This window comes from Bos indicus x Bos taurus, chromosome 10 (genome assembly GCF_003369695.1).
Source record: "Bos indicus x Bos taurus breed Angus x Brahman F1 hybrid chromosome 10, Bos_hybrid_MaternalHap_v2.0, whole genome shotgun sequence".
Lineage (NCBI taxonomy): Eukaryota > Metazoa > Chordata > Mammalia > Artiodactyla > Bovidae > Bos > Bos indicus x Bos taurus.
Genome location: NC_040085.1, coordinates 27,788,918 through 27,813,631, shown reverse-complemented (window position 1 = coordinate 27,813,631; position 24,714 = coordinate 27,788,918). Strand labels below are relative to the sequence as shown.

Below are 24,714 nucleotides of genomic sequence, written 5' to 3'. Positions count from 1 at the left end.
TGCTAAAAAAAATTTCAACATTAACTCTTGAAAATATTCTTGAAAGAATATATATTGCTAAAGAAATACAGAAATCAGTTCAGTTTAGTTACTCAGTCTTGTCTGACTCTTTGCGACCCCATGGACTGCAGCACGCCAGGCTTCCCTGTTCATCACCAACTCCTGGAGCTTGGCCAAACTCATTTCCATTCAGTCAGTGGTGCCATCCAACCATCTCATCCTCTGTTGTCCCCTTCTCCTCCTGCCTGCAATCTTTCCCAGCATCAGGGTCTTTCCCAGTCTTTCCCAGCATCCAGTGAGTCAGTTCTTCACATCAGGTGGCCAAGTATTGGGAGTTTCAGCCTCAGCATCAGTCCTTCCAATGAATATTCAGGACTGATTTCCTTTAGGATTGACAGGTTGGATCTCCTTGCAGTCCAAGAGACTCTCAAGAGTCTTCTCCAACCCCACAGTTCAAAAACATCAATTCTTTGGCATTCAGCTTTCTTTATAGTTCAACTCTCACATCCATACAAGGACTATTGGAAAAACCATAGCTTTGACTAGATGGACCTTTGTCGACAAAGTTAATACAGAAAAATACTTATCTAACAGGTAAAGGCTATTAAAAAGCTCCATAATTACTACACACTGCTAAGTGAAAATATCTGAGGCACTTCTATTATAACCAGCTATAGGACATTTCTGAGGAAGTTAAAAAATTAATATTACAGTAATATGATTAAAGAGGAGTGAGGGAGGAAAAGAGAAATTAAGTACATATTTAAAAATTATCCTTATTTAAAATTATATGATTGCTTTTAACACAAATTTTTTATTAGAAAAATAAGGATATTCTGTTTCTAATCCTGCCCATAGGAAGCTTGGAAGCCACCAATCTCTGCTAACAATAAATAAAAAGCTTAACAAACTGAAAAATCAACACTTCCTGGGATCAGTAACAAAAGTGAGGTCACAGGGCAAACTACTGCCCCCAACCTTGAAGAGGCAGAGACTGTGGAGAATGACAGTTTATCGGATCAGAAGCCTGAGGGCAAAGAGCTCTTTGGGAAATAGTGCTGTGGCAGGGGGTGGGGGTATTGATGGGCTGCTGGAGACTGGGAGTGAACAATTCTGAGATTAAAAATTCAGTCCTCAAAATGCACCCCCCCCTTTTGTTAGTTTTCCTTCCTGGCACTCTAACAAGTCCTCACAGCAAATATCAGGGAAAATTCCCTCATATTTCCAGAAGAGGGAAAGAAAGCATTTTGAAATACACTGGAGCACACTGTTCTTCTTAACAAAGCTTGACTTCAGGAGAAATTATTTAACCAGAGTTTAACCTCCTAAATGGGTTTTCCTGGTGGCTCAGAAGTAAAGAATCCACATGCCAATGCAGGAGAAATAGGTTCAATCCCTGGGTCAGGAGTATCCCCTAGAGAAGGAAATAGCAACCCCCTCCAGTATTCTTGCATGGGAAATCCCATGGACAGAGGAGCCTGGTGGGCTACAGTCCAAGGGGTTGCAAAGGAGTCAGACACAACTGGTTGACTAAAACAACAATAACCACCTATAGTTGTATCAGAACCTAACTGACCTAAGGGAAGGTAAACAAATACCCAACTACAACCCAATTCAGCCATCTTGTCCTCCTTAAGAGGGGTAAGATCTTAGAAACAGCATTTAAGAAGTTCACAATCCAGAGACACAGGATCACAAAAAGCTAAGTTCTGGAGACCAAATGTTCAGCAATGTGATTATAATTAACAATACTGAATTATATACTTGAAGTTTGCTAACTGTTCATTTTAAATGTTCTTAACAGAAAAAAGAAAAAAAATACCTATATGCTGTGATAGATATGCTAATTACACTGACTGCTGTGATTATTTTATAATGTATACAGATGTCAAAACACTAAGATGTAAATCTTAAGTATAAAGAATTTTTGTCAGTTATAATTCAATAAAGCTGGAGCAAAAAAAAGACTGAAACTTAATAACAGAACTGGGGGGCTTCCCCTGTGGCTCAACTGCCAATGCAGGAGATGCAGACGCGGGTTCGATCCCTGGGTGGGAAAGGTCCCCGGAGAAGGAAATGGCAACCTGCTCCAGTGTTCTTGCCTGGAAAATCCTATAGACAGAGGAGCCTGGCAGGCTACAGTCCATGTGGTGACAAAGAGTCAGACACAACTGAGTGCGTGGGTACACACGCGCATGTGCACACACACAATAACAGAGCTATAAAACACTTTCCTAGCCATCCCCTACACACACACACACACACACACACACACACACACACACTTTACCACATTACTAACGGCCTATTTATAGCTTTTCAGTCAATACATCATGTCTGGCTATCAAGAAAAAATTACAAGGCATATCATAATAAAAGGTAACAAACACAATTTAAAGAAACAAAGGATCAGAACCAGACTCAGACGTGGTAGAGATGTTGGAATTACCAAACCAAGAATTTAAAACAACTGTGATTACTATGCTACAACACCAAGAATAAACCCTAAATGTTAACTATGGACTCTGGGTGATAATGATGATTGATGTGTAGGTTCATAAATTGTAACAAATGTTCCATTCTAGTGGGGGAGGTTGACAACGTAACAGTTAGGTACCTGTTTGGGCAGGCAGTGTGTGGCAAATCTGTACCTCCCCGTCAGTTTTACTGTGAACCTCAAACTTCTCTAAAAAATAAGGTCTACTAAAAAAAAAAACAAGAAAGCACAGTGTAGCAGATGGATATAAAAAAATACATAAAAATTAACTGGCTTTCTTCTTTACCAGTGAGTTAAGATTATTAAAAGAGCTAATCTACAACAATTAAACATAAAATTACTAAAATGAAATGTGCAGGATCAACAGAAAGAAATCTTTAAAATGTTTATGAAGAGCATAAATGACCTGAACAGATAAAAGCACAGTTTATGTTTTCTAAAAGCAAAACTCAATATTACAAAGATGACAATTCTGTCTAAATTCTGTTTATCTACTGGAAATTCAGTTTAAAATATCAATGGACTTTTTTGAGGAAGAAGGTAACTTAAAAATAAAAGTGTCTTTAGCATATTTAGAAGCCAAGAACATTTGAGTGGTCTTTAAAAAACCTAAGGGACTTCCCTAGCAGTCCAGTGGTTTAGACTCCACACTTCTAAGGCAAGGGGTGCAGGTCTGATCCCTGGTTGGAGAACTAAGATCTCATACACAACCTGCGGTGTGGTCAAAAAAATAAAAACAAAAACGTAAGTCAGGTCATATGACTCTTGCTGAAAACTCTGCAAGAGCTATATATTTCACTCATGGTAAGAGGCCAAATCCTGAAGACCCAGTTTTAGAGAAATAGTAAGATAAAATGTGCATAATATACCTTAAAAAAATTCTAGAAAAATTCACAGCAGTCAGAGGTAACCTTTATTCTCTTCTTTTATAATCACAAAAACAATCAAAGTACCAAAACGAAACAAAGCAATCCAGGGTCTAACAACATTTAACAGCAAAACTTATGTAGCTTTTACTATATACCCAATCTATTGGGAGTAAAGTTATTATTTTTAATTCCAAAATAACCCTGCAAAATGGTGTTAATCCTATATAACAGGTAAGGAAACTAAAGTTTCAAGAGGTTAAGTAAGCATAAATGACCTTCTTATAAGTGACTGAACAAGAATTTAAAATTTATGCTGTTGTAGTTCTTCTCTGCAATTTAAAAAGCTGTGACTAGAAGGTAAAGAAAAAAGCTGCTCTTTATCCCCAGCTTCATTTATGTAAAATAAGAATAGTATTTGGAATATTCTTTATCAATTATATTTTTCATTTTTCTACAATTTTATCAGTCTAAATGTAGAAGTATAGCAGTTACTTAAAAAAAATGATTAAAAAAAATTATTCCATGATCTTGACTCCCCCTTCTGCAGAGAAAAATGTTTCAAATCTGTAATTGTAACTTCACAAAGTAAACATGTCCTCCTTGACAACACAACACATTTATACAAAGCCTAATACCACTTCGTGCCCTGCCCCGCAAAATGTTCATATCTCATGGAAACACACTAAAACTTAGGAGACACTTTTAAATTATGAGCAATACTGGATTTAAATCAGCATCGTGGTTCTCATACAGTGTTTTAAAAACTAAAACAGCGTGCTATTAAGGCTCTTATAAACTACAGGCCATGGTCCTCAGGTGAAATTAAAAACAGGTAATGTTGAAATGAAAACAGCCATCACCAAACAAATTTTAATCATCATCACACAAATTATAAGCTTTTATTTTAAAAGCTGTAGTAAGTAAAAGATTACAGTTAAGATGTAAAGAATACATTTCTCATTGATACTAGGAAACAGGCATCAGTTCAGTTGCTCAGTCGTGTCCGACTCTTTGCGACGCCATGAACTGCAACACACCAGGCTTCCCTGTCTATCACCAACTCCCGGAGCTTGCTCAAACTCCCGTCCATCAAGTCAGTGATGCCATCCAACCATCTCATCCTCTGTCATCCCCTTCTCCTGCCTCTAATCTTTCCCAACATTAAGGTCTTTTCCAGTAAGTCAGTTCTTCACATCAGGTAGCCAAAGTATTGGAGTTTCAGCTTCAGCATCAGTCTTTCCAATGAATAGTCAGGGCTCATTTCCTTTAGGATGGACTGGTTGGATCTCCTGCAGTCCAAGGGACTCTCAAGAGTCTTCTTCAGGATCATAATTTGAAAGCATCAACTCTTAGGTGCCTGGCCTTCTTTATCACCCCACTCTCACAACCAATAGAACATAACTACTAGAAAAACCAGATTTTGACTGTATGGACCTTTGTTGGCAAAGTGATGTCTCTGCTTTTTAATACACTAAGTTAGTGATTAATTCTGGATAAGAATATAGATGATCATTATCTTCTTTGCATCTGTTTTTTACTTTTCTAAAAATAAAGAACTCACCCTAAAGCTAAAAATAAACTATTTCATGCCAATATTCTGCTGCCCAGCAAGTGAACTAAACCACGCTTTCAGAGATGCTTTTTTATTTATCTGCTGTTCCTATTAAACCCCTCTAAAGAGGCAAATCATATATTATCCTCCAACTTAATTGGTTATATTTTAGGAATTACTGTTTGATACCAGTAGGTATCAAGGACTCCTAAAAATAAAGAAGAGAATGATATTCCACATAAATCATTTCCCTTAACAGAGATTAGGGGAAAAATCTGTAGTGGAAAGAACATTGAATTAACAGCCATAAAGTCAAAGTTTCCACTGAGAGTGATACAATGCAACTTTAACAGTTTGGGCAAGTTCAGATCAGATCAGTTGCTCAATCGTGTCCGACTCTTTGTGACCCCATGAATCACAGCACGCCAGGCCTCCCTGTCCATCACCAACTCCCGGAGTTCACCCAGATAGTGATGCCATCCAGCCATCTCATCCTCTGTCGTCCCCTTCTCCTCTTGCCCCCAATCCCTCCCAGCATCAGAGTCTTTTCCAATGAGTCAACTTCACATGAGGTAGCCAAAGTACTGGAGTTTCAGCTTTAGCATCATTCCTTCCAAAGAAATCCCAGGGCTGATCTCCTTTAGAATGGACTGGTTGGATCTCCTTGCAGTCCAAGGGACTCTCAAGAGTCTTCTCCGACACCACAGTTCAAAAGCATCAATTCTTCTGCACTCAGCCTTCTTCACAGTCCAACTCTCACATCCATACATGACCACAGGAAAAACCATAGCCTTGACTAGATGGACCTTTGTTGGCAAAGTAATGTCTCTGCTTTTGAATATGCTATCTAGGTTGGTCATAACTTTCCTTCCAAGGAGTAAGCATCTTTTAATTTCATGGCTGCAGTCACCATCTGCAGTGATTTTGGAGCCCAGAAAAATAAAGTCTGACACTGTTTCCACTGTTTCCCCATCTATTTCCCATGAAGTGATGGGACCGGATGCCATGATCTTCGTTTTATGGCCTTAGTACCCTTTTCCAAAAAAATCAGAGATAAAGATGCTATTTAATCAAATCCCTTTCTCATTCCCAATTTCTTTGATTCTATGAATTATCCAATAGTCACAAAATTATCCCAAGTAGTCCATCATAGTATCTGTCAATTATTAGTGTTTATTCTACTGTTGAACTTTTGATGTTTCTTTGCAATGTATTAGTTACTTCTGCTATTACCCCTACTATTATTAACAGGCACCTAACTCTTCAGTACCTGCTATTTGCACAGTTCAATGCTTTCCATGAGTTATATTTAATCCTCAAGATAACCCTCCAAAGCAGATATAATTATTATCCTCATTTTACAGACATGATTTAAAAAAAACTCCAGGATCACAAAACTGGTAAGTGACAGAACTGGGCTTCCTACCTTGGCAGAATGACCTCAAAATCCCATATGTAGGTATATAGAATAAACTTTTTCATCACACCCTCAACCTGAGAACTAAGGGACACTCTGAAAGTGTGAATACATATATAACATAAACAGCGCTTCACACAGTGCGCAGCGTTCAACTTGGATTTAAAACCACTTTATGGTATTTATTAAGATTTTATGATCTTAGGCAAGTCATTTCTCTTTGCTCACATGGAATATGGGAAAAATAGTATCAATTCAAGAAGTTAATGCAAGAATTAGAAGCAACAACAAAGTGTGTATTTAAGTGTGCTCAGCCAACAGATATTGTTTAATGGTTGCATAACATTACTAAAATTATTAAGTGGCAGTACATTAAAAAGAGGTATATATAAATATATATTAACCTAAATACTATATATTTATTTAGCATGATTTATATATAATATATAAATCTCTAAGCCATTTAGATTCTTGGACAATGAATCAGTTCACAACAGCCCCAATCCCTCATCTACCTCAACCCTTCAGCTATTTATTGAGGGGAAAAAAATACCATTGTAAACAAACAAAATTCTCAGCATGATGTCCTTCCAAAACATATAAGCACATACTCAAATACTACCAATGTCCACCATACTGCCTTAACCACAGTAAACATATAATAAAATATTTTTCGAACTGTAAAGACTATTTTCTGTTTTGAAATATTATACTATGCCAAATTCAGACTTAAATTGAAGAAAGTAGGGAAAACCACTAAACCATTCAGGTATGACCTAAATCAAATCCCTTATGATTATATAGTAGAAGTGAGAAATAGATTTAAGGGAGTAGATCTGATAGAGTGCCTGATGAACTATAGACTGAGGTTCCTGACACTGTACAGGAGACAGGGATCAAGACCATCCCCATGGAAAAGAAATGCAAAAAAGCAAAATGGCTGTCTGGGGAGGCCTTACAAATAGTTGTGAAAAGAAGAGAAACGAAAAGCAAAGGAGAAAAGGAAAGATATAAGCATCTGAATGCAGAGTTCCAAAGAATAGCAAGAAGAGATAAGAAAGCCTTCCTCAGTGATCAATGCAAAGAAATAGAGGAAAACAACAGAATGGAAAAGACTAGAGATCTCTTCAAGGAAATTAAAGATACCAAGGGAACATTTCATGCAAAGATGGGCTCCATAAAGGACAGAAATGGTATGGACATAAGAGAAGCAGGAGATATTAAGAAGAGGTGGCAAGAATACACAGAAGAACTGTACAAAAAAGATCTTCATGACCAAGATAATCACGATGGTGTGATCACTCACCTAGAGCCAGACATCCTGGAATGTGAAGTCAGGTGGGCCTTAGAAAACATCACTACAAACAAAGCCAGTGGAGGTGATGCAATTCCAGTTGAGCTATTTCAAATCCTGAAAGATGATGCTGTGAAAGTGCTGCACTCAATATGCCAGCAAATTTGGAAAACTCAGCAGTGGCCACAGGACTGGAAAAGATCGGTTTTCACTCCAATCCCAAAGAAAGGCAATGCCAAAGAATGCTCAAACTACCACACAATTGCACTCATCTCACACACTAGTAAAGAAATGCTCAAAATTCTCCAAGCCAGGCTTCAACAGTACATGAATGAGAACTTCCAGATGTTCAAGCTGGTTTTAAAAAATGCAGAGGAACCAGAGATCAAATTGCCAACATCCGCTGGATCATCGAAAAAGCAAGAGAGTTCCAGAAAAGCATCTATTTCTGCTTTATTGACTATGCCAAAGCCTTTGACTGTGTGGATCACAATAAACTGTGGAAAATTCTGAAAGAGATGGGAATACCAGACCACCTGACTGCCTCTTGAGAAACCTATATGCAGGTCAGGAAGCAACAGTTAGAACTGGACATGGAACAACAGACTGGTTCCAAATAGGAAAAGGAGTACGTCAAGGCTGTGTATATTGTCACCCTGCTTATTTCACTTATATGCAGAGTACATCATGAGAAACGGTGGGCTGGAGGAAGTACAAGCTGGAATCAAGATTGCCGGGAGAAATATCAAGAACCTCAGATATGCAGATGATACCACCCTTATGGCAGAAAGTGAAGAGGAACTAAAAAGCCTCTTGATGAAAGTGAAAGTGGAGAGTGAAAAAGTTGGCTTAAAGCTCAACATTCAGAAAACTAAGATCATGGCATCCAATTCCATCACTTCATGGCAAATAGATGGGGCAACAGTGGAAACAGTGGCTGACTTTATTTCTGGGGGCTCCAAAATCACTCTAGATGATGAAGGCAGCCATGAAATTAAAAGACGCTTACTCCTTGGAAGAAAAGTTATAACCAACCTAGATAGCATATTCCAAAGCAGAGACATTACTTTGTCAACAAAGGTCCGTCTAATCAAGACTATGGTTTTTCCAGGGTCATGTATGGATTCGAGAGCTGGACTGTGAAGAAAGCTGAGTGCTGAAGAATTGATGCTTTTGAACTGTGGTGTTGGAGAAGACTCTTGAGAGTCCCTTGAACTGCAAGGAGATCCAATCAATTCATTCTAAAGGACATCAGCCCTGGGATTTCTTTGGAAGGAATGACGCTAAAGCTGAAACTCCAGTACTTTGGTCACCTCATGTGAAGAGCTGACTCATTGGAAAGACTCTGATGCTGGGAGGGATTGGGGACAGGAGGAGAAGGGGAGACAGAGGATGAGATGGCTGGATGGCATCAGTGACTCGATGGACATGAGTTTGAGTGAACTCCGGGAGATGGTGATTGACAGGGAGGCCTGGAGTGCTGCGATTCATGGGGTCGCAAAGAGTCGGACAGGACTGAATGACTGAACTGACTATTTAATAATTTTCTTGAATATTAAGAACTAGAGTGTGCCTATCTGTTCCAAAAAAGACAAATAGTAGAATTAATGGAAATGACAAGTGTAAGGAAGGAACTACAGTGATACAGGAGAGCAAGTGGAAAGAATCTGAACTCTGGACTGAAAAGGCCTGAGTTTATGTCTCAACTCAATCACTTTTTTCTGACTTTTAACCTTCAATTTAGCTCTCTTCATTTGTAAAATGGGGTCTGCTCCACCAGCCTCACCCCAATGCCAATAAGCACATCTGTGTGTACACATGTGCTCAGTCAAGTCCAACTCTTTGTGACTCCACGGACTGTAGCCCACCAGGCTCCTTGTTCCATGGAATTTTCCAAGCAAGAATACTGGAGTAGGTTGCTATTTCCTACTCCAGGGGATCTTTCCTGGCCCAGGGATCAAACCTGCGTCTCCTGCATCTGCTGCACTGGCAGGTGGATTCTTTACCACTGTACCACGTGGCAAGCCCATAAGCACACCTACTACTCAGGTAACAGTTTCTCATTATAAGTCTCCAATAAAAGAAACTAGAGTTCCTTGGATAAATACAATGACTCTAAAGCTGTGGCAGGGAAAATATCAAATGAACGTAGAACATATTGTGAAGCCAAAATGGAAGTACTCATTTGCAGTCAGTTAAGCTGACTGTGCTCTTTTCCCTGAGGGGGCCTGGTGTACCATGGCTGCAAACAACAGCCTCTTCGCAGTGTATGCATCGTGTTGCCTATATGGGTTGCTCTAAGGGACCCTGGAGACAGCCCTTTCCAGTGGACACTCATGACTGGCATAGTGTCCCCAATCTAGGCCCCAGACAGGTATGCACAATGCCTTTGGAAAGCCTCAGGGCACACTGGCAAGTATCCAAACTGGTTAAGGCATAATGTCCATCTGTGCCAAGCTACAGAACAAGAAGCAACTAACTGAAGCCCTGACTAAGAACCTGGCAGACATCACGTTAACCAAATGATCAAAGCTCATATCATTAGTACAGGACGTATCACCGTCACAGACCTCCTGAAGCATGAACACACCTTCACTCTACAGCACTGTCACCCAAAACGTTTAACTTCAATTTAGTCAAGACTGAGCATCAGAATTTTGCAAACTGAAGAACATTCTACAAAATACTTGGTCAGTATTCTTCAAAATAGTTTCAAAATTATGAAACAAAGACTGAAGAACTATTCCAGATTACAGGAAACAAAGAGACGTGAATACTTGCTACAACACGCAATGCTGGATTGGATCCTGAACTAGAAAAGGACACTAATAGAACAACTGATAAAACTTGAAATAAGGTCTGTAGATAATATTATTATCAGTGTTAATTTCCTGTTTGGCTGTTTAAGATACCAACATTTTAGAAAGCCAGTCAAAGAATATATGAATATTCTTGGTACATTTTTTCTTACCTTTTTGTAGGTCTAAAATTATTTCAAATTAAGACTGTACACACACATGAAATTTCTGAGGAAACACAGCAATATGAGAACTATTTTATGCTTGCTTTACCAGTATCTGCCACAAACTTTTGAAAGCTCTTTAGTATACAATAGAGAAAAATTCTCAAGATGATGTAGGCTGATGAGAGACAATGACAAAACAGCATGTGTATGTAAACCCTTCAATGCTTCTACCTTGTCCTCTCTGCCCATAAAATCTATAGTTTTTAATACAATAATTAAGAAGAAATGGAGAAAAATTACAGTAGCTTAAGTTCATGGCAAGTTACTTGACGAGTTTGGAACCGCAACAACGTACTTCACCTAAAATGCCCCCTTTGTCTTCCTATCAAATTTAGGCTTTTTGCACCATTTATCTAGCTTTGATAACACAGCTCATGTTCTTACACTAAAACCTGACCCACGTGGACTAAAATATTACAAATGACTCATTTCAAAGCTCTTGCTAACCAAAGAAATGATTTTTAAAAAGAAAAGATTAAAGTATTTTTAAGTAAACATTAATATATATAATTTATTTATATAGACTAGATTTATATGTATTAGATTTATATATAAAGATTTCATATCTTTTAAGTAAACATCAATAAATGTAACTATCTATAATACATAATCTAAAGTCATAAAAAGGCTAAGTTCACAATAATCATCTACTCTCAGCTCTAAGTTGTTAAGACACTAAATCTTTTTCCTTTGTTATAAAAATTTATTTTTATTTATTTGGCTACTCCAGGTCTTAGTTGCAGCATGTAGGATTTCTACCTTCACTGCGGCATGCGGGATTTTTTTAAATTGCAGCATGCTATATCTTTAGTTCCAGCACGTGAACTTAGTTGCAGCATCTGGGATCTAGTTCCCTCACCATGAATGGAACTCAGGGCTCTTGTGTTGGAGGCTTGGCGTCTTAGCCACTGGACCACCAGGGAAGTCCTTAACTTTTACCTTTCTTACACAGTAAAGAATCTGACTGCAATACCAGAGACCTGAGTTTGATCCCTGGGTTATGAAGATACCCTGGAGAAGGGCAGGGCTACCCACTCCAGTATTCTTGCCTGGAGAAATTCACAGCTTCTCTGCTGGCTCAGATGGTAAAGCATCTGTCTGCAATGCAGGAGACCTGGATTCAATCCCTGGGTGGGGAACATCTCCTAGAGAAGGGACTGGCAACTCACTCCAGTATTCTTGCCTGGAGAATCCCATGGACAGAGGAACCTGGCAGGCTACAGTCCACTGGGTCACAAAGAGTCAGAAACAACTGAGCGACTAACACTTCCACATTCAGACACAATCTATCCTACCATAAAAACTTCAAAGTGAATTGAAAGACAAGACTGTAGCTACTTTAATCACCAGATTACTGAACTACACACAAAGTTATATACATAACATGTAAACATGTCTTTCCAAAATGAAGTACTTTTTACTTTCAATGTTTTTCCTCACTCTTCTGGGACTATCTTTTCCAATAGCAGGGAATCAAGTCCTTCATTACCAAAGAACCAATCATGTATTTCCAGTATCAGACTGAGAACTCTGTGAAGGCAAAAAGACTCAGATTTTACTCATCTGTATCCCCAAAGCTTATCGGCTTAACACCAGAAAACTTTAAAAAATTTAGTTCCAATCTTTTCTCCAGCAAATAAGAAATGCTCATTAATGTTTGTTTTATCTATTTCACTCAGAATCAATATTAATGACTGTGCCAAAGCTAACAGCAATGTAAAAACCAGAAGAAGGACTAAATTTGACTAGTAAAAAATGCTGCAACACCCTGATCTCCATCTGTTTGGCTGTTTCTATCGGCCTGCCACTTCAGCACACATGTATGACTGATGCTTATAGGGCTCACTGCACTGCAACATTTAACTACCACTACATGTGCAGCACACACATAATGGATTTGAATTAACAGACTTTACTGAAACAGTTCTAACTGCTATTTTTACAGCACCTAAACACTTAAAGATCTGAGGTTGAGATAATATCCTACTTTGGCAAGATATACAGATAATTAAGTATATACAACTGGGTCTAGAACTTTGTCATTCAATATTAACCCAATAAACTGTCAAATAAACTGTCATCTATCACTAGAATCAGAATTTTAAAATAATATTTTATCTTAACTCAGTACCTAAAGGGTAAAACAAAAAACAAAACATTTACAGATCAAGTGGCAGCAGAGTACAAAGATGACTGGCTTAAAAAAACAAAACAAACAAAAAAACCCTCAAGAACAATACTTACAAACACTAAAGGAAAAAATTTCATTCAGCTCAACAGACGTATACACAAAAGCCTATGCTGAAATCAGTATATGTTCACGTCCATGCCAGAATTGTTAGCTACTTAATAGCTTGCTGATGTACAGATAATCACTCAGTCATGTCTGACTCTTTGCAACTCATGGACTATAGCCCCCCAGGCTCCTCTATCCATGGAATTCTCCAGGAAAGAATACTGGAGTAGGTAGCCATTCCCTTCTCCAGATGATCTTCCTAACCCAGGTCTCCTACACTGCAGGCAGATTCTTTATTGTCTGAGCCACCAGGGAAGCTGACAATATTCTGTTAAACATAAACAATTAACTTTAAGTGAAATTTTACAATGAAATAAAGCATTCTAAACTGTTTCACATCTTAAGATTTAAGAAACAGAAAATGTGAAAATTTTCTACATAGGAGACTATGTCAAGTTACAAAATACTAGAGCCAAAAATGCTAGGTATCATCTGAACCATCTTACTCATTCTACAAATGAGAAAACTTTGGTTTTTTAAGAAATTGCTTTTTAAAGGAAGACTACACAATGGATAATGCTAACACAAAATAATATAAAGAAACAATAACCAAAACTCACTATCAAAAGCAAATAAAGACCAAGAAACTGATGGGGACAGAGGAAAAGGAAAGGAGAAGGTAAATCCATAAATGGGCATTTGGAAAGGTAAGATATCCCGACCTAACGAAGTTTGAATCCTATCATGTACTAATAGGTTAGTCCTCTCATGCCTCAGCTTCCTCATCTATAAAACAGATGTAACAGTGCCCAACAGGATGGATGTGGGAATTTAAAAATTTATTAATTCATGTAAGCATTTAGAACAGTGTCTGTCACACAGTAAGCAAAAAAAAAAAAAACGTTAGCAAATATCATCTGTTACATCTGTTATAAAAATGTAGTTTTTATACCTCTTCTCTTACACTGCCAGTAGGAGTACAAATTGGAACTGCATGGGGACAATTTTGTATTACCTTGTAAACTTGAAAATTTACAACATAACTTAAATCCAACTATTTTAACCCCAAATACATTAAAGAGAACCTTTAGCATATATGCATTAGAATACTGCAAAAAAGTTCACAGTGGTAACACTCATGATAGCAAATACCTAAAAATAACTCAAATATTCTTAGACAACAGACTGTCTATATTGTGGTAATGTAACACAATGGAGTATTATATGGCAGGGCAAATGAATAAAAAACTATAACAAAAAGAATGGAGACATCTTAAGACATTACTGAGCATAAAAAAAATCAGTTCAGGAGTTAATATACACTAAGTACATTCCTTTTGTTGTTGTTGTTTAGACGTATGGATTATAGCTTCAGGCTCCTCTGTCCATAGGATTTTCCAGGCAACAATATTGGAGTGCGTTGCCATTTCCTTTCAGGAGATCTTCTCAGTCCAGGGACTGAACCTGTGTCTCCTGCATTGGCAGGCAGATTCTTTACCACTGAGCCACCAGGGAAGCCCATATCCCCTTTATAGATTTCAAAAATAATGAGACACTGTTAGGCGTACATATACATGATAAAGGTTTTTTTAACAGGAAGTAAAGGAAATCAACCCTGAATGTTCACTGGAAGGACTGCTGCTAAAGCTCAAGCTCCAATACTTTGGCCAATACTTGATGTGAAGAGCCAACTCACTGGAAAAGACCCTGATGCTGGGAAGGATTGAAGGCAAAAGGAGAAGCAGGTGGCAAAAGATGAGATAGATAGCATCACCAACTCAACGGACATGAATGTGAGCAAACTCCTGGATATAGTGGATACAGAGAAGCCTGGCATGCTATAGTCTGTGGGGTGGCAAAGTCAACCTCATGGACAAGTTGGTGACTGAACAACAGCAACAAAATGATATACACAACACATGATAAAGTAACCTCTAGGAAGAGGTCAAAGGAATATAACAGCAGTATGTTAGGTAGATTTTAGCTATCATCAATGTCCTGATTCTTGGATTATACTAAGTGAATACTTGTCAAGTAAATAAAAAAGTAAAAATAACAGACTACAGAGGTCCATACATAAACCAATGATGACAGTACGAACCAAGATAATCATTAGTCTAATTTCGTGCACCAAAGGTTTTTAAAAAAAGAACTGAAAGTTAATCATAATCTGCTTTGGAATGAAAGGTCAAATGAGGTAATTCATGTTTGACATACAGCAAAATACTTAATACACTTCAGCAATTAATATTATCCAAAATGGAAGAACGTATCAGGATAAAATTCATACGATGTATAGAATAAATCATAGAATAAAAGCCTATGATTTATAGACTAAAACACATTTCAAGATTTAAAATCTCCTCACACTAAACTAACCTCTTTCCCGTTTCCTGAAGTGGAAACCAAATCTAAAAAACACAGAAGCAGGAGTGCTGCAGTCCACAGAGGTCAAAAAGAGTTGGACACAACTTAGCGGCTGAACAACAACAAATAATCTTTAACTTAGCTATACTTTTTATATGTACCGATACCATTTAGTTCCCCAATCAGGCCCACACACTTCGATTCTAATTCCTAGGCTTTCCTCTTCTTCCTGAAGTCTTCTAAAACCTTTCCTTTTTCTGCCTTCTCTGCTTACTTCTATTTTTTTTCCCCCCAATCATCTAAAAAACACTTCTTCTCCCCATTGGTAAATCAAAACTCATACATACACAAATCCATTTTTATATAATTTTCATGCAAAAAGTAATTTATGGGTAAGAAAAGATTACTGTCTTCATAAGCACAGATGCTCAGACACTAAAAGACTTGCTCTAACTCACATAAGTAAATGGCAAAACTGAGACTAGAATCTGAGTTTCTTTTCTTTTCTATATAGATCTCCAGATTTTATAATGTGCCAACTGGCATAATTCTATTCTTTCTGATACAGGTAACTCACTATATATATAAATCATATGATCTATGTGACATTTTTAGAGAAACAAATCTTAAAATCCTTTCTATGTATTTTTTGCCTTTATAAAACTTTTAACATGAGTGCAAAAAAGAAAACTTCTTCTGTGGGTAATTTCCTGCTATGTTCCAAGTTTCCTACAATGTGATTGTATTCTTTTTGTACTTCAAAAAGTTTCTATTAATCTTTGCTGGATTTTTACGTTCTTACTTTTTGTTTGAAAATGGCATCTGCTGTAATTACAGTGCACGATCATGACTTGCCCTTGAGCAACACCCTAATGTACTCTAAATGCTGCCTCTAACCAGAGTACACTTCCTCCCAGAAATGTGCCACACAAGTTAGAGGCATATAATGCCATAGGATATAAATACACAAAGACTTTACAGTTAAAAGTTTTCCTTTTTTCCTAATATAAATGATTAAAAACATTCCATTTCATATTGAAAAAACAACTCAATTATTGACTAAAATGCAATATTCATAGTATCTTTGAAATTGTTTATCAGATTTCAAAATAACTATATACTTTTTACAAGCTGCTTTGGGATACATTCCCAAATTCATGAATGATAAATTCGGGGCACTTCAGTGAAAGAAATCTGAGACGCAATGATGTAACGCTTATTATCTATAACCTAGCTTCAGTGATTCAAATCTGAATTCCCCTACAATGCCTCACAACTCAACCCTGAAATGCACTGCCCTGAGAATCCTATACCTTTTCATATTATCTATTTTCATGAAATAATAAGCTGAACATAAATATAAATCTTTAGTACCAATAAGGAGACACATCCTTAAAGGACAATATTCCATAAATTGCACTGTAGTTCAGAACCTGGCACTTTTAACTACAAGTGTCTTAAGCAGCATTATTTTTACACAGAATAGATAAAATATCCTATAATTCTAATCTACAGAATACAGAAATCAGCTTGTGTCATCTTAAGTCCAAGTTGTTTTACAAAAGGTTTTGTGTGTGTGTGTGTATGAATGCATGTATGTACCTATGCACACTTTGTTAAAAAATATAAAGTATTTGTTACTGTTACAGTCAAGAGTTTAAAAGCTGTTTTAGGGTATGGGCCTTGGAGTCTCCACCAGCTATTCAACTTTCTTAAGTCCCAGTTTTCTCACCTTTGTAATTGCAGGTAATACAGTAATAACATTTCAAGTAGCTGTTATCAAGACTAAATCTATCAAATGATTTTAAGACAATGCTGCTACTCATTCCAACATTAGCTGTCACTTAATTACATATTGGGAGCTATGTAAAAAACCCACAAGGTACTAAAGAATAAAAATGAAATCTAAGAAATATGAGAATGCATTTATAAATAATCCACAATAGGCAAAAAATACAATTGTTTGAAATCAACACTTCGTAATTAGAATTTAAGGCCACATATTCTTTGAAATTAAGTATTTCACTCCATAAATGTACCTAAGAAATTAATTGAACAGAAAAAAAAAACAAATGTATGCAGAAAAGATGCTCATTACAATTTTATTGATAAGTCAAGAGCTGGACACCAAAGTGTTCACTACCAAGAAAATACCTATGTAAACTTATGGTACAACTTGATGAACTATTATAGACATTAAAATAATGATTACTAAAAAAACCCATGTGTAAGTATAGAAATTAAGTATATTTGAGGAAAATAAATAATATTCATATATACACTATTAAAACGAATAAAAATATATCTGTACGGTACTAGAAACAACTGAAAACTATGCTGAGTTTTGTTCTTGTTTTGTCCTCCCCAAAACAAAGTCAGTGTCTTAGTCCATCAGCTTGCAGTAACAAAATACAACAGAATGGGGAAGGTAGCTAATAAACAACCGGAATTTAGTTTTCACAACTCTGGAGGCTGAGAAGTTCAAGATCGAGATGCCAGCATGGCTGGGTAAAGGCCTTCTTCCTGGTTCACAGCTAGGGACTTTTCACATGGTGCAAGGGACTCTGTGGAACCTCCGTCCTCATGATTTAAGGCCCCACACCATTATACCATTGTCTCTGGGGGTTAGGATTTCAACATACTAGTTTGGTGGGGATATTCAGATATCAGAAATCAATTAAAAGGATTCAGCTCAGTTTTCCTCCTACTAAGGACCTAGCTGAAATAGTGTAAAACCAAAAATGACTAGACATTAGCCAGTAATTATTAAGTCAAACTACTTTTGTATGATGTATGCTGGGACCGAGTACACAGTACAGATTCAGACTCAATAGGACCTATATAACTTAAAACTCAACATTCAAAAAACTAAGACCATGGCATCACTTCATGGCAAAGAGATGGGGTGGGGGGAATCAAAAAACAGTGACAGGCTTTATTTTCTTGGGCTCCAAAATCACTGCAGATGGTGACTACAATCATAAAATTAAAAGACACCTGCTCCTTGAAATAAAAGCTATGACCAACCTAGACAGCATATTAAAAAACAGAGACATTACTTTGCCAACAAAGGTCCGCTGAGTCAAAGCTATGGTTTTTCCAGAGGTCATGTATGAATGTGACTGGACCATAAAGAGCTGAGCGCTGAAGGACTGATGCTTTTGAATTGTGGTTTTGGAGAAGACTCTTGAGAGTCCCTTGGACTGCAAGGAGATCAAACCAGCCAATCCTAAAGGAAATCAGTCCTGAATATTCTTTGGAAGGACGGATGCTGAAGCTGAAACTCCAATACTTTAGCCACCTGATGCAAAGAACTGACTCATTAGAAAATACCCTGATTTTGGGAAACACTGAAGGGAGGAAGAGAAGGGGATGAGAGAGGATGAGATGGTTGGATGTCATCACCGACTCGATAGACAAGAATTTGAGCAAGCTCCAGGAGCTGGTGATGGGCAGGGAAGCCTGGTGTGCTGCAGTCCATGGGGTCAACAAAGAGTCGGACATGACTGAGCTGAACTGATAAAACTAAGAAGCTAACTTTGCTCTCTCCCGAAGTATCAAGATGAGGAAAAACTGCAAATGAAAACTCAGGTGATTATAGAGAGGCCAGCTTGTCCACTCATTCATCTACTTCTCTCCCCTTTCTTTTTGAAAAAATTATCATAGAGTTGAAAAAATATCTTAATTTGATAGACTACTTATTAAAGTTATTTGTTATATTTTCTTAACTCTAAGTTGATTAAGTTTTTGGATCAAATAAAATAACTCTCAAGAGAAAAAGCATACACATTTTTCCTCGTATTTTTAAGCTCCTAATTTATGTTCATTTAGGACTTTGATTCATAGATAACTTCAAACTCGATCCTAAACCAAGTTTTAGTAACTACATATCTAAGGCTATTATTTTCTAAATAACAAATGACACAGTATCAGAGTAATAATGTTAAACATCAGGCTAAATCAAAATATAAACAAATTTTTGCTTTAGTTGCTGATGATTATAAAATGAACTAAATATAAGCGTACAGACCTTTAGCTGTCCAAATCAAAGTCAGCACTAAGACACAGCAACAAACTTCTAGCTAGCAGATCTAGCTCATGTCACCCATTATGAGTTCCTAGTTGATTACACAGGCAAAAAATTAAAAATCTAAATCTTTAATAACCTGAAAAAAAGACTCCTCCTCCCATCTCCCATGAAAGTAATTTCTTTCCCCCTCCATATAATCTGAAAGTTCCTTCATTCAACTCTGCAAAAGATGACTTTTCCCCACTGCTGCTGCTGCTACTAAGTCGCTTCAGTCGTGTCCGACTCTGTGCGACCCCATAGACAGCAGCCCACCAGGCTCCGCCATCCCTGGGATTCTCCAGGCAAGAACACTGGAGTGGGTTGCCATTTCCTTCAATGCATGAAAGTGAAAAGTGAAAGTGAAGTCGCTCAGTCGTGTCCGACTCTTTGTGATCCCATGGACTGCAGCCTACCAGGGTCCTCCGTCCATGGGATTTTCCAGGCAAGAGGACTGGAGTGGGTGGCCATTGCCTTCTCCCTTCCCCACTGAAATTAGCTAATTTTTATGAAAGTGAAAGCTGTTCAGTCATATCCAACGCTTCGTGATCACACGGGACTGTAGTCCATGGAATTCTCCAGTCCAGAATACTGGAGAGGGTAACTTTTCTCTTCTCCAGGGGATCTTCCCAACCCAGTGATCGAACCCGGGTCTCCCACATTTCAGGCATGTTCTTCACCAGCTGATCCACAAGGGCCCAAGGATACTGGAGTAGGTAGCCTATCCCTTCTCCAGTGGATCTTCCCGACCCAGGAATCAAATCCAGGTCTCCTACACTGCAGGCGGATTCTTTACCAACTGAGCTATCAGGGAAGCCAATTTTGATGGAGAGACATCAAATCTACTTAAACGTATTTCCAAAATGTGCTCAGATGCTAAAATTGCTTTGAAAAATATACACAATAGAGATTTATATTATTTTTTTGTGTTGGAATGTTTAAATTTTAAGTGTTTCTGAAAAGCAGCTTTTCAACATTTAAACTCAAATACAATTTTTCCATCAGGTCCATAATCCTTTTCAAAAAGTAACCCTACCTTAAGGCTAAATGAAAATGAGTACTGATTATTTCATGAACATAGTACCTTTCTCCTCAAGAACTGAAAGTTCTTTTTAATATTTTCTTATCTCTAATCAAAAAATGTTATGGAGGGAGGAGGGAAGGTTACGTTTTATCTTTTAACATCCCGCTGAAGTAGGGACATGTTTTCCTGGCTTTACAGATGGAAAATCAAGCACAAAGTCAGGTTACATGACTTGCCGAAGTCTTAATGAGACAGTCAGTAGTAACCACAGATCATGTTAATTATGAATACCAAGTCAATTATAGAAATTCAGTGAATTTTGTTTCAAAAAGATCTTTATAACCGTATTAGGATTAAAGTATCCCCAAAATACAAAATGTTCTGTCAAAGACAATATCATTTATTCGGATAAAGCCCTATAGTATCAGTCAACATTTTGGTCAGTCTCTCAGAAAATTCTTTAAGTTCATGGTAAGTTCCAAATCTGGATAATTTATTCACATGTCTAGCTTCCTTTCTATTTCCTAATTACCAACACCATTATTATATGAGATCCTATCACTTCCAATACTCCCAACTCCTCCAGGATAAGCCCTTCCCTTTTCTTATCCTCTGTGACACCCTCCTTTTCAATTTCCAATTCCAAAACCCTTACTCCTGATTCTTAAAATTGCAGTGCAGATGTCAATAGTCATACTCAATTTTAAGCAGCTCATCCCACACACTAATTAAATACAATGGCCCTGGCTCAGGATTCCTCTCCACCTCAACTTCTGATACCAACCCAGGAAACTGAACAGCCATACTAGTGAACTTTTAAAATATCCTAAAAAATCCTGGTTCCTCTACTCCAACAACCTGTTTCTACTTTAATCTTCCATCATGTTACCACTCTGGAGTCTGTGTTCTTTGATCAAAATCTATCTTTTGATTTCCCTACTTGCCCTCTACCAGTTCTTTTTATCAAAACTTATAATCCCTCAAAACAGTTGTCACTTCTACTTGTCAACCTATCACTTCAAGCTTATTTTTTTTTTCTTCAAAATCTAGTCTGGCCATGAAATATATGAGGTACTGCTGCTGCTGCTGCTAAGTCACTTCAGTCATGTCCGACTCTGTGCGACCCCATAGACAGCAGCCCACCAGGCTCCCTCGTCCCTGGGATTCTCCAGGCAAGAACACGAGTGGGTTGACATTTCCTCCTCCAATGCATGAAAGTGAAAAGTGAAAGTGAAGTCACTCAGCTGTGTCCGACTCGTAGCGACTCCATGGACTGCAGCCTACCAGGCTCCTGCGTCCATGGGATTTTCCAGGCAAGAGTACTGGAGTGGGGTGCCACTGCCTTCTCTGATATGAGGTACAGTGTGGTATAAATATAGTGCAATTTGAATCTCAGTTCTACCACTCACTCTCTTGCATGGCTACAAGTAAGTTACTAAAACTCTTTTAAGTCTTGGTTATCTCAATTGTAAACTATGGATAATACTTAGTTCACATGGTCATTAGGAGGATTAAATCTAGCACAGTATCTGACCCAAGCAATTAAACAGTTTGCAAGACTCCTCTTTCCTGGGCCGTGCTCTCCCAATTAACAACCTTCCCTTATTTTTTGTTTTCCTTTTCTCCATTATCAACATCACCTCATTTAATAAATAATCTCAACTCCAAACTTCCCCCTAAACTTACATAATCTTGCTTTTTGCTGTCGCCATTTCATCACTTCCCATTTTGTCTAATTTCTCTCCTACCTCTCAAGACTTTTCTGTCTTTTATTGTCCCTTCTCTGCTGCTGCTGCTAAGTCGCTTCAGTAGTGTCTGACTCTGTGTGACCCCATAGACGGCAGCCCACCAGGCTCCTCAGTCCCTGGGATTCTCCAGGCAAGAACACTGGAGTGGGATGCCATTTCCTTCTCCAATGCATGAAAGTGAAAAGGGAAAGTGAAGTCACTCAGTCGTGTCCAACTCTTAGCGACCCCATGGACTGCAGCCTACTAGGCTCCTCCGCCCATGGGATTTTCCAGGCAAGAGTACTGGAGTGGGGTGCCATTCCCTTCTCACTCTCCCTTAAAAACACTCCTGATTCTCACTATTCATTTTCTATTACTTTTTAACATTATCCTTGGGCAATTCTTCACTGGCTTCAACTATAGGCATATTTTGCAGATATTGTAGTTCAGTTTCAGATTACTTAAATATCTTTTATGCTTGTTTTTCAGTTCCCCCTCCCCACCAGCCTCTCTTCTTGGAATGCCCCTCCTCTTCCCATTGCCCTCATCTCTGGCTGACTCCTAAATACCATCTCTTTTCTGAAGGCCTCCTTCACACACAACTCCCACTCTGCAGTTCATCAACGGTAAAATTACTTTCTTCTTAAGCCTTGAAGACTTCATAACCAGAGCACTCAGCACATTTCAGAGGGATCTAGTTCCCTTGCTGGATAGTGAAAGCAGTTATCAGGTTTTACTTATCTTTGTATCTCCAGGGCTAAAGAAAAGTCAAGTGCCTAATAGGCACTCAAATGTCACTGAACTGAGTTTCAAGAAAAAGTTACTAATGGTATCTGACATGAAAAACTAAGAAATCCATATATATAACTTAGCAACTAAAATTCTGAAATGCTTTTACATATAATTAAAGGGACAAACCCAGAACTGATCCCTAATTCCAATCTCAAAATACCAATGTAATTCACAACAGAACAGTGAAAGAAGTTTGGTGATTTTATGCCAAAGTTAATCATTAACATTCTGATGTGGTAAAAGTTATAACTTTGAAAAAGTAGCATCAAAAAAGTCAAAGTTCACTAAATTCCATCTAAAGTTTGGTAATCCAACTATTGGATACTAAAACATTAACAAATACTGCGTATTTGTGAAATTAATCTCTAATCAAGTGAAGAGACAAACAAAATGTGTCTAATCATAAGTATAGTATCATTATATACTACCAAGAGACAATTAAATTCTGCATTCCAAGTCATAATGCCCTTTATTGAAACTATAATACCTGTTTCACAGATAACATTTAGCAATAAAATGATAAAACTGATATTAAAATTTCATTTCCAATTACTCTTAAATTTAGAAATGCTTATTCTTCACACTCTAAATATAGAAAGAAAATGCCTTCCAAAGTAATTTTAAAATTTCATATACTAGGTAATTTCTACTGTTCAATCCTACATTTACAAGCAACATGGATGATCTATTAAATGTGGATTTGCAAAGTACAAAGAAAGTCACTCAGGATTCTTGAACTAAAAGCAATCCTAAAAAGTGGATCAAATACAATCTCATTTTAAATCAGAAAAAGTAAAATTCTAGGAAGCAGAAAAATAATATAAATCCATATTTATGAACATTTATATTATAAATCTATAAAGTATGGACATTCACTTCCCTACTATAAGCAGAGACCAAATGACAATCTGGCATTTAAGATTGTATCATTCGTTTTCCTTGTTCTTCAAATGTGACAAACTATATTGATTTTCTCATGTTGACATTCTTGCAATCTCACAATAAATCCAGTTTGACTGTGAGGCTTTGTTGTTTTTAGTTCACTGAATTGTGTTTCATTTGCTACTTTTTGAAAATTCTCAGCCAGTATCTCTCAGTATTTCCTCTCCCCCATTATTTCTTCTTTTGGAACTGTTAGCTGCATCTTGGACTTGTTCACATTTCTTAACCTTCCTATTCTATATCTCTTTCTTTGGGTTCAGTCTTTAGGACCTCAGTCATAGTAGGAAGATTTTAACCTTTTGTGCCATGGACCTCTTTGGCAGTTCTAGTGAGGTCAATGGCCTCCTTTCTCAGAATATTAAAGATTTTAAATAAAATACGTAAGATTACAAAATTATAATTATATTGAAATAATTATCAAAATATTTTAAATTTTGGTGCTTTCTTCGGCAGCACATATACTAAAATATTTTTAATTTTAATAGAGTAGTAATGTTCCTGTATTAACATATTAAAATGCAAGCCCTACCAATGGCTTAATAACTATAATAATTTCAAACTAGTGATGGCAGTAAGTGCTATTTCAAGATATTTGAAACAACCAAACAGGAAATGTACTGTATGGGGAAAAAACATGAATCTATTGGTGTTATGCACTGAACTGAATCTCTCCAACAAGACGTTAGGTCCCAACCCCCAGTACCACAGCAAGTGACCTCATTTGGAAAGACGGTCACCATAGATGTAATTAATTAAGAGAAGGTCATAGTGGAGTTGAGTGGGCTCCTAATCCATTATGACTAGTGTCCTTAAGAGAAGATGGCCATGAGACACATGTAGCACTTTGTTAGACCAGCCCTGCGAAACTAACATAGTTGCTGTCTCAAGTACCTCTAACCCTGCTAT

General features: G+C 37.4%; 1 protein-coding gene and 1 non-coding gene across 2 annotated transcripts in view; one reads left to right on the top strand and one right to left on the bottom strand.

The window, feature by feature from the left end:
- SPRED1 (sprouty related EVH1 domain containing 1) overlaps positions 1 to 24,714 on the bottom strand; it is a 121,799-nt gene that overhangs the window by 90,550 nt on the left and 6,535 nt on the right. The window lies entirely within an intron of this gene.
- LOC113900532 lies at positions 9,815 to 9,948 on the top strand. Its single transcript, XR_003513171.1, has one exon. It is a non-coding gene; the product is annotated as a small nucleolar RNA SNORA70 (small nucleolar RNA).